The sequence below is a fragment of the Kogia breviceps genome, chromosome 17, assembly GCF_026419965.1.
Source record: "Kogia breviceps isolate mKogBre1 chromosome 17, mKogBre1 haplotype 1, whole genome shotgun sequence".
Classification (NCBI taxonomy): domain Eukaryota; kingdom Metazoa; phylum Chordata; class Mammalia; order Artiodactyla; family Physeteridae; genus Kogia; species Kogia breviceps.
In genome coordinates this window covers 13121575-13133199 of record NC_081326.1, presented here as the reverse complement: position 1 = coordinate 13133199, position 11625 = coordinate 13121575, and the positions used below count along the sequence as shown (strand labels likewise).

The window sequence follows — 11625 nt, the reverse complement described above, 5'->3', positions numbered from 1 at the left end:
GCGTCTCCATGCAGCAGCTCCCCAGACAAAGCCGGAGAGGTGAGCTGAAGGTAGCTAACGGCACCTGGCGAAAGCTATCCACGCATCTCTTCCCAACTGTGCGGTCCGTGATGACACATTGCTGCCTGGAATGAGCCATAGCGAGAGGACGCTACGTGACAGGCGTTTACTATGAATCAAAGCCTTTCATTAGGGGAGATCAGGCTGATTACTGTTAACCTCCACACCACTGACTATGACCTTCAGCCGCCTAAGGGTCTTTAACAAATGAAGAATCTCAAATGCAGACTGGTTATGACTGAACTTTAATGTCTGTTAGAGGGGAAAGTATTAGTATAATATTTCACACCCTGTAAAGCTAGATCTTGTGGATTATTGGAAGTGTGTTTACTTAATGGCTCTGGAAAAAGAAAGGTTAACCCTCAAAATCAATGTCGCTGACAGACGAGTGAAATAATAAACACAAACCTTGCAAAGGCTCCTAGTGAGGAGGCCCACACATCACTCTAAACCTTGTTGGTCTGGCTATCAGGCTGGAAATCTCACAGACTCGGGCTGGCACTGGATATTTCCACCGTTTCTGGGGTTTGGCTCAGGCAGGGACACCACAAGCTCGGTTCATTTTCTTCTGTGGTGTTGCCTGACTTCCGATTCCATAAGAGTCATGCAGTCAAAGGATCAGGGAAACAAAACAAAGAGCATGAAAAGGAAAACAGGAAGGGAGTTTGACGAATGACCCTCAGCGGGGATCTGGTTTGATTTTCATGGCAAGTGTTGTCGTGTAGTTCAGACCAACTTAAGCTCCCCTCTTCCTTTACATCCCCTCACACTCCACTCAACGAGATTCCAATGCAGAGATGCAGAGCCGATGCCATAAATGTGTTGTTTGGCTTCTGCCAGCTCCTATGAGGAAAGCTGGCAGGCAACAGTGAACCTGCTTTGGGAACCAATCAACTTGGCAGATGAAGACCTTCAACTTGGAGTGAAAGCAAATTTGGTGTGTTTCCCATGCATCTGTGATCAGAACAGGCTTTTTTTTTTCGTCTCCCTAAAGATGATCTGTTCTATTGAAATGCAATTTCAGAAAAGAATCAAGGGGCAATCCTAAGAGCTCATTCCGGCTTTGCCAAAGACGCTCAATCAGAGCAGGGTACAGATGACAGAGCTGGAATGGCAGGTATCCGCTCCGGAAGTCATTCTCTCTCTCTCCCAATTAAAGGTCCTTTTTAATGCAGCACTAATGTCTACACGGAAACAAAAACTCTTAAGATTTTCAAGGGAAAACAATGAGATGTGATTGGTTAGAGGCAGGCAGGACTGTCAGGGAATGGGGGACCAAGCTGGGAGGTGTGCCTGCACTAGCCATCATCTCTTTCTCTAGACTGATCAAAGCTCAAAGCTGCCTGGCTCTGGCTCCACACGGGAAACCCTTTGCTTTCACTGCGCGGCAAAGAGTTTGGCCTGCTGGCTTCCAGGGAGGTACCAACCACACCTTCCATACAGACTGCTTTTGAATACCTGTACAACCTCGGCCTGCCTGGAATGGTACACAAATTTGAAGTCTGTGCAAAAGTCTCAACTAAAGAACTGAAGAGAATTAGAAAATCTCTCTCTAAAGACCAGAGGACAATTGTGAATACTGACTTTGAATCCCATACTACTTAGCCTCATCCAACAAAGGGAAAAGTGGGAGAGGAGGCTCTTCCCAGGGGGGACGGGAAAACCGGGGTCACACCGTGGTCCGCCATACATCCAATCACTTACTCTTTGTAGCCACGCCGATGCCCTTCCGTGCGCTCATGAAGAGGGGACAATACAGTCGTCACATCCTTGGCTTCTCACATCAGACGATCGGGGTTCAAATCCTCGCTCCACCACTTCTTGGCTTGAGAGTTTACTTAGAGCATTAAGTCTCAAATCCCTCATCCATCAGGTGAGGAAGATATTAACTGATTGATTTGCTCTGAGGAAATAAGTGGGTCAGTGCATGTAAGACACTCGATACAAAGTTTGTCTCACAGTAAGTACTAAATATGGGTAGCTCTTCTTATTACTGAACACATCAAAACAATCTTAAGCCTCTCCAACATATGTTACAAAGCAAAAGGCCTTCAGGCTGCAATATTTACAGTCACCAGAAGCCCAGGGTTCAGGGTGCCAGGCTGGACTGAGCTGTTCATGACCCCTGGAGCAGTTTTCTTAACATCACAACCTGCTTCTCTTCTTGGTGCGGCATTTGAGGCCTCACCCCATCGACAAACAGCTTTATACCTTGTAGTTACGGCTCTTTGGTTCAATGCTGCTGATTTTGAACTAACAACCAGAGTCTTAATATTATTATTAATATTCTTTTGTTTGCTCTTGTCATCCGTCCTTCCAATATAAGCAGTCAGGGTATGGCCTGGAGCCTTGCTGCTGGATTTCAAGGTGGGACGATGAGGTGACTTCCTTTCCAGGGAGGTGAAACTCTTTCTTGATTGTTTCCCCAAGAGAGAGCCAAGCTTAGGAAAATACCCAAGGTTCTTTTTCCTGTACATTTATTTCTTTTTTAGGGGGTCTACTATGTGCAAACACAGGGCTCCCCCCGGGGACACAATCATGAGTTAGAATCACCCCTAGAGAAGCTTCTCAGAGCCAAATTGTTGCCGAACCCATGTTCACGTGCCAGTTGCACAGCGAGGCCGAACAAACCAAAACGTCGGAGTCTGGAGCAGAGGAAGCTTTATTGCAGGGTCACGCAGAGAGAACAGGAAGCTCGTGCTCAAAAGACCCAAGCTCCCCAACGGGTTCAGGAAATAGTTTTTCCTTTTTCTCTTTTCTTTTCTTTTTTTTTTGAGCACGCCATGCAACCTGTGGGATCTTAATTCCCCGGAAAGAGTTTTGAGAGGCAAAACACGTGGGGAGGGCTTCAGGGTGTGTCGCCGTCCTCTGACTGTTCGGCAGGGCAGTGACACGGTGGTGTTCCGGGAGTCTCAGTCATCAGTCTCTGCTTCCAGCCCGTCTGGGGTCCACGGGTTCATGCTGCAGCCCGAGGTTGCCATCCTCCCCCTGGGTGGGGCCCCAGTTCCCGCGGACGTGTATGAGATCCCGCAGGAGGAGCCAGGCCCGGGCCCCGTCTCCGCACTCCTCTTTCTTCCTGCCTTTCCCCACCCCCCTAGCCCAGTGCTACTGAATCCAATTGCTGGTGGGCGTGGCCTGGGAAGCTCCTCCCCCATGATTCTGGTTGAATCCGCCCTTTGGAACTCAGGGAAGGTCTAGGAGGTGGAAACCTTTTCCCTACCAACAAGAAATGGGGGACACAGCGGGGCTTCTGTACTTGGGAAAGCCCCACAGTGTCTCGCTTGGTTTTCATGCCCCCTTTTCGATACTCCTCCATCCTTTTTTTTTTTTTTTTTTTTTTTTGTGGCACGCGGGCCTCTCACTGTCGTAGCCTCTCTCGTTGCGGAGCACAGGCTCCGGACGCGCAGGCGCAGCGGCCACGGCTCACGGGCCCAGCCGCTCTGCGGCACGTGGGATCTTCCCGGACCGGGGCACGAACCCGCGTCCCCCGCATCGGCAGGCGGACTCTCAACCATTGCGCCACCAGGGAAGCCCCTCCTCCATCTTGAGGGCACAGGTGTTGGACAAGAAAGGGAATAACGTTTTGGAAAGAGATGTTAATCACAAACTCGGCAGAGGAGGATTCGGTTTCAAGATGGCTGAGGGTGTCTGCTCATGGCTGTCCGTGATTCAGGGTGAGGGGGATGTGCTGGAAATGTACCCCCATGACGGCAGCATGGCGTATTCTCAGGTTATTTTTCAGAATCGCCACCATCAATCTTTCCAGGACTAAACTTCATGAAGTGGTAACAAAGCCTGGAAAGGCTTACACCCCCATCCTGGTGGAGCCTAGACTCAAGGCTCATACACCTGCCCTGGAACCTCCTGCGTCATGCCAGATGAGTTAACTCACATTTCCCTATGGCTCAGTTGTCTTATCTATAAAGTGGGGCCAATCGCAGTGCAACAGCTTAGGGCTGCTCTGAAGATTAGACGAGATAAAGCATAGAATGACAAGCCCTCAACACATCTTCCTAACAAAAATGGTAATGTAACAAGAGATCATCTGAAAATGTGTAACTACAAATCTGTTTCATGAAGAAAATTACAGGTATGGTCAACTTTTGCTTGAAAAGCAAACGGAGTCTTCCAATCTCTTTAATAAGCTACATCACTGCTAACGGCACTTCTGGTAGTGGTGCTTTTCCAGCCTGGGCGAATCATCAGAAGGAGATTCACAAACACTCACGCCTGGACTTCACCTCTATATATTCTGGTTAATAGCTTTGGGATTGGATCCAACCCTGAGTGTTTTAAAACAATCTTTCCAAGTGATTAGCTAGTACAGTTAATTTTGAGAATGACTTGGGCCAGAAGAGTAAGTACAATTTGACCCTTATTGAGTTAAACTGGACATCCAGGCTGCAATCTCAGGTTGTTTCCGTAGTTTAGCTGCTACGTACGACAATGGGATTCACAGTCAAATAGGTTATTTTGAAAAATGTGGCACTGAAACTGAATTCTAATTTTCTGATATATGTCAAAATGCTCACGTCCAATTGTTAGACCCTCAGAGGTCCGAAGATCCAGAAACCTGACAACTACATTTCTACGGTCATTTCTTAAGAATAACAGTATAAATAACATAATAATACTGAATAACAGTAATACCATTACTATGGAAAATGGTAATAGCTACTATTTGTTTAGCACTTTCTTTAATATAGACTGAAATTTTATGTGCCCCCAAAATTCATATGTCAAACGAAGCCTTACCTTCCACTGTGACAGTATTTGGAGGTGGGGACTTTGGCAGGTTATTAGATTTTGATGTAGTCATGAGGGTGGGGTCACCATGATGGACTTAGTGTCGCTGTAAGAAGACAAAGAAAGGAAAGAACTCTCTCTCTCTTTCACAGGACGTAGTGAAAAGGTGGTCATCTACAAGCCAGGAAAAGAGCCCTCACCAGAATCAGACTGCTGCCACACTGATCTTGGATTTCCAGCCTCTAGAACTGTGAGAAGATAAATTTCCGTTGTTTAAGCCACTCAGTGTATGGTATTTTGTATGGCAGCCCTAACTGACTAAGACAGTACCTCTCAGTAAATTAGGATATTATCTAGCGAGTAATAAGACACACTGGGACTGATCCTCTGTCCCACACTGATGCCATAAGCAGAGGTGTGGTCTTAAACTTCTCTAAGCCTCACTGAACTGTGGGGAGGATTAAATGAGATGAGGCACACAAGGCAGCAGGGCACCCTGCTTAGCACCGGAGCCACAGCAGCAGCAGAAACAATATTGATATTGTGCTGCCACTCAGGTTAGTTCCATCAGCTAGATCTACACGGCTTCAGAGAGCGCAGTACATGTTCAAACGTGCATTTCTTTTTTTTTTTTTTTTTTTTTGCAGTATGCGGGCCTCTCACTGTTGTGGCCTCTCCCGCTGTGGAGCACAGGCTCCGGACGCGCAGGCTCAGCGGCCATGGCTCACGGGCCCAGCCGCTCCGCGGCATGTGGGATCCTCCTGGACCGGGGCACGAACCCGCATCCCCTGCATCGGCAGGCGGACTCTCAACCACTGCGCCACTAGGGAAGCCCCAAACGTGCATTTCTGAACAACAAACCACGTGACCTTATTACTGTAATACACCATCCTTGCCTTTTCCCTTCAACAGATATCTGTTTTGGCATAATAATATTCCTTCTACGATAATATGAAGGGTATGTTTAAATCTGGCTATCATTGGCAAAGATCCCCTACGTAAACTTAATTTTCCGATGACTATTATATCTGTCAGTATCAAAAGCATTTTTCAAAGCGAACAGTTCTGTCTTTCAAATACAACAAACCAAAGATAGAACGTAAGGTGTTAAAAACATATCAGTAATACATATGGAATTATGAGATCAGTTCCACAAAACTTGGTGTTCTATGGCTTGGATCTACCTATGGAAATGTAATATCCTCTTTACTTGAAAAACCTCATATCCTTGGGATGCCAACTCCCTTATTTTCCATGTGAAATTTGATCCTATCTTGACATTCTAAAGTCATTTAAACCCAAAATCACAGAAGGGTTTATGAGATATAATCCTAAATGAAATGACATGATTGTCTTGCAAATATGGATACGTGCAAGTGCTAAATTCTTTGAGATCATTAAAAAATGTGTTAGAATAAGTCAAGGTAAGCTTATTCTAGATGGACATTTCAATCTAGATTATGAATGCATCTAGTTACAATCAACTTTTCTCAAAGAACAGCTAACTGGTATAGTTTCTTTAAAAGGATCATAATCAGTTATACTTGCTCTAAGTTCAGGAATGCCTACAAAGCCTAAGTTAGTATGACCTAGAACATCATATTTTGAAGCCATCAGCTTCTGCACGGAGAAAATTTGATCTAACATTATTCAAAATAAGGCAAACTACGCTGCAGTAACAAATAAGTCCCTTACTTCCCTGGCTGGATAAAGATTTATTTTTCACTCATATTACCTGTTAATACAGGTCAGCAGGAACTTTGCACATAGTCATGAACCCAAACACCTTTAGTCTCTGCTGTTTCCATTTATAACATCCAGACTCACTGAAGCAGAGAAAAAGAGAGAGAGTGTGTGTGACTAACTCACACCTCTACTACATGCCTTGGGCTGGAAACGCTGCATTCACTTTCACTGCTGGTCCATTGGTCAGAATTAGGCGCACTATCCCGCCTAACTGCAGGGGCTGGGAAATCCTTCCCCATGCCCAGGGAGGAAGGAGAGAGCTAGATTGCGTAAGCAATACTAACCTCTATCACAGACCCAACGAAAGGTATTTCACAGCAAGTTCAAACAGTAAGTATACAGACGATGCTAAAACCTGGCTCATAATGTACTTCAGATACATATGTGATTGTTTTCCACAATGAACCACACAGCTCCATTTAAGCCACTGATAATACAACCCTGATTATGCTCCAAGGATTTTCTCCTGTACATGTTCATGCTCTTTACCTAAAAAGTTTTGCAAAATAGGGTAATAAAATTTCCACCAGCACAGTAGTTCCTCTTTCACTCAGGAGCCAGGTGGTAAACCTTAGGCCAGTCATTCAGTCAAATGCCTGTGGTTTGTAAAGGGCCCTGAGGCACAGCTGTAATGCTCTGTGCTGGAGACTGCAGGTCCACCAGGGCAGCTGCAAGCTCTTTCGGAGCCACCATTTTAAGCCATCGTGTTGCCATTTTCCCCAAGAAGCAATATACACTACAAAGTCATTCACAGCCCTTGCCATGGTGAGGCAGTTTGGGAGAGAAAGTTGCTGTGTATTGGCTGGATTTTTCAGATACTGGGGCATATTACTATTGTTATTTTGCAGGGAGCGCTCGGGGATCTTCAGACACGTTTTAAATGATGAAAATAGTGAGAAGAGTTGTCAAATCATAGCTTCTGCCCTTACCCAAATCCACTTAGGCTGCCTCTGTGGAGATCGGTTCTATAAACATCAAAGACTCAAAAGAGACAAGAAGCCATCATAGACATTTTTTAAAAACAGACAAAAATAGTGGTAAGAGAGCCAAAAGCAAGTTGAAAAACCAACAAATATTTATACACTAGGCAAACCATGATTTACAGCAAAGGAGCAACTCTGTCCCTAGGACCGAGGAAAATGATGGAGGCTCTCCTCCACCGCCCCGCCCCCAAAGAATGCCTTATAAGACTCTGGGTTCAGCAGCTTTAGGCGATGGTTATTTTCCTTATAACCAGTTAAAAACTTACGTTTAATTACTTTGAAGAAAAAAAGGAAGATCAAAACGTTGCAGCAGGACTCATTCTTAAGTCTTTTCCAAAGACCTTAGTTGTTAACCAAAGAAGAAGGAATTTGCAAGGTAGATGTCTCCACAGCCTAACTAAAAGCACCTCAAATTGGTAATGCCTTAGTTTTTCTTCCTAAATAAGGGATATTAGTTTCTTACACCCCCCCCCCCATACAGCTGCTTTTTATTCCAGCTACCCACAGGAAGTTTCTACAGTCTGAAACTAGACCACTAAAGGTTGTTCCACAAATGAGCCCATGCTTGTCTCTCCCCTGAAATCCAGCTGTGCTTACAGGAACCGGGGGCCTTAAAGTGCATTGCTTTTGACCTTCTGCTTCCTAGAAGCAGTGTGTGGGCCACCCACTCTGTCCAGCGTACATAAAATCTTTACGCTTGAAATCACTTTTTCAGTCCCTTCAGTGCGGGTGTGTATGTTCCTGAGGCCCTGTTCTCGCAGCACACACTCTCACCGGGTGATGCCATCTGCTGCCCTGATCGCGGATACCTCTGCTCGATAATCTTTATGTTGATGACACTCAAAGTCTTGGCTACGTCCCCAGTCTGAGTTCGACATGTCCCCAGCGGAACTCAACATTTTCCCCTCATTCTAAACATATTTCTAGAAGCTCTTTTTGTGGGGGGGGGTTTCAAGCCTACCTCTGCCAATAACTCTGGAGTTTGTTAAGAAACACAAAAGGGACAAAATGAGTAATGGGAGCCAGGATGAGTGCCAAGAGATTCAGATTTCCTGTGTGACATTTGAAAGAGGAGATAGGAAAGCAACCTGGGGAAATTTCCTGTGCTGGGCTCCAGCTGTTTACTGGCCCTTGGCCTCTGAAAATGGTTATTGGAGTTGACAAAGAAGAGAGGGCAGAAAAACAAAAAAAAAGAGAGGGCAAAGATTGTGGTGTGTGTGTGTGTGTGTGTGTGTGTGTGTGTGTGGTGTGTGTGCGCGTGAGAGAGAGACCTGCCCGATTGACATCGATTAAGAGTCTCTCCTTCTAAAAGTGAGCATATATCTATAGCCTGGCTCCCCTGAGACCTCTTCTTTATTTTTCTAATTTTTAAAATTGAAGAATAGTTGCTTTACAATGTTGTGTTAATTACTGCTGTACAGCAAGATGATTCAGTTACACATATACATACATTCTTTTCTTATATTCTTTCCCATGGTGGTTTATCATAGGATATTGTATAGAGTTCCCCATGCTAGACAGTAGGAGCTTGTTGTTTATCCATTCCATATATAAAAGCTGACATCTGCTCACCCCAGCCTCCCAGTCCATCCCTCCCCCAAATCCCTCCCCCTTGGCAACCACCAGTCTGTTCTCCATGTCAGTGATTCTGTTTCTGTTTCATAGATAGGTTCATTTATGTCATATTTTAGATTCCACATATAAGTGATATCATACGGTGCTTGTCTTTCTCTTTCTGACTTCACTTAGTATGATAATCTCTAGTTGCATCCATGTTGCTGCAAATGGCATTATTTCGTTCTTTTTAATTGAGCACTCTTCTTGACCAGGCCTCAACCTTGGCCGATAAAAACTGCAGACTCTCAGTACAAATGATTTTATCCACCTCATCCTACCCCCACATTAAAAGACTTGAACAAACACAAACATAGTTTCTAAGTCAAGGCAGCATCCATAGAATGACCTCCTAAATTCCTATCTGGGAAAGCACAAGGCTGTCCAAAGAATCTACTGTTTGTTCCAGCTGACACTTGAAGATAGAGCCCCTGTTGTCCAGTCTCTGAGGGAGGATAGAAGTCAAACTTCCATAAGTGCCAGTTAGCAAACCCAGAGGAGTTTCACAAGGATCAAGCCCCCTTCCTGCTTTTTACAAATTTCCATTCCCTTGACCTGGCTCAAGTAGTGGCAATCCCTCATACCTACTCCCTCACTCCCCTTAAAACATCCAGTCACCTCTGTACAAATCGAAGTTGAGTTCAGTTCATGCTGAACTCTCCTCTCTATTGCAATAGTTTATCACTGATTAAAATCTGTCCACCTTAATTCGTGTCCAGTGGTAGCATTTTCAGCAATATACACTCTGACATCCTGGTGGATCTGATTCCCGAGGTCGATGTGGCAGTTACTAGGGTGACTGTCTCCAGGAAATGGTCTGTGGACAAGAGGAGGACAAAAACTGACCAAGTGATGGTTGGATGTGATGGAGGAAAGTACGGCTCAGATGAAGGCATTGGGGTGACATGTTTTAAAGAAAGACTATTCCCAACAGGGAGAACTTTTGGATTCTCAGAACTTTTTTTGAAGATATTCTTCATGGTAAGGATGTTTAATTACAGGCGTGTTCTGGTCTCACAAACTTATTCTCATGACTTCTCTCTTTTCTGCTTAAAAATATACTGTTTGCTAAGCCTTTAATTTGTTTCTACCCATAAAAAACAATAACTTTGATGAAAATTAGTCTCATGAGTTCTCATGCACACAAAAATGTTAACATAAGAAAATTTATTATATTACTTGATTTAGGACTGTGACTTCATCCATACAATCAGAATTTCTTTGTTTATTCTTTAGCCATGTTCTGGCCTTTAATGTTTGTTTCTTTGACAGTTATACACGCAGTTTTATAATTTAACCATATGCCTTAAAGGTCCAGAAAGTAAACTTAGATTAAGACAAATAAGATAAAACAGACAGTAAGATACTCAATAAATTTACTTAGTTCCATTCATTTAGCATCAATGCATAACACATTCCAAAAGCGAGCATATATCAAATTTTAAATGGATAACCTTAATTGGGTTCAATACTCGGATAAATGGTCAAACAATTTTCATTGCGTATGCTTTGGGCCATGCATTTCATTCCTTAAGCATCTGCTTTACTGAATTAACATATCAATTATTTTTTTTTGATAAGAACAGTGAAGATAATCAGAGGAAGGAGAAGTGGTGGAGAACACGCCTCTTGCTGCTGCACAAAAACACATATGGCAGGTGACGACACCAATAGCTAACTCCTGGAGAGACCTAAATGGTTTGTCTTGGCACGTGTGGGTAAGTACAATGTTTACTAATCTAAAAAAATGAGAAAATATTATAAAAATATAAGAAGTAGAAAACCCTAGACAAGTTAAAATACAGAAAAATTTTAAGCAAAGTTATTTGAATCAGGCAATTTTTAAAGTATCAAATAGTAATCTTAATAACTAGGTATAAAGTAATCTAAGCCTAGGACACTAACCATGTCAAAAGGCAGTAGGTAGCCTGACCTCCCCAGAATGCTTTGCCAGAGTTAGTGTTCTCTGATTACACACTTAGGCACCCCTGGTTACAAGAGTACTTGTTTATTATTGATATTATAAAAATAACCATTCTCTAAATGATTACACGTAGTAAATAAAATTAGAACTATACATAAGGATTTGAATAATTGCCATTTCTTTAAGAACCACTTGCAACTTCTTCTGCCTGCATCACAGACCTGTAAGGCAGAAAGAAAACAAACGAAGATGTGCTTAATGATAGATCTATAGCACAGCATATTAAAAAGAAAGACTGGGATTTTAGTGCTTTCCTATACTCCACCTGAACTTTTACAGTGACACTGACTTTAGAGTACTACCTCTATTTACCATATTTTACTGCCATTATATCAATTTCTGGTATCTGGATAAAAGATTTTTTGCATATATAATGCACAAAAATATCTTGGACTGTTAAAATAGATTGGCTTGTCTCCAAATATGGCCAATGAGAAATACCTGCAAAGTATGTACACAATTACTCTCCTGGAAGGAATTATGAAACTGAAT

At 43.5% G+C, this 11625-nt stretch overlaps 1 protein-coding gene across 1 annotated transcript in view; it reads right to left on the bottom strand.

Moving 5' to 3' along the window:
• Positions 1-10309: 10309 nt before the first annotated feature.
• C17H8orf34 (chromosome 17 C8orf34 homolog) overlaps positions 10310-11625 on the bottom strand; it is a 294894-nt gene continuing 293578 nt past the window's right edge. The window contains 1 exon segment of the mRNA XM_059042628.2: positions 10310-11294. The gene's annotated coding sequence lies outside the window, so the exon portion shown is untranslated.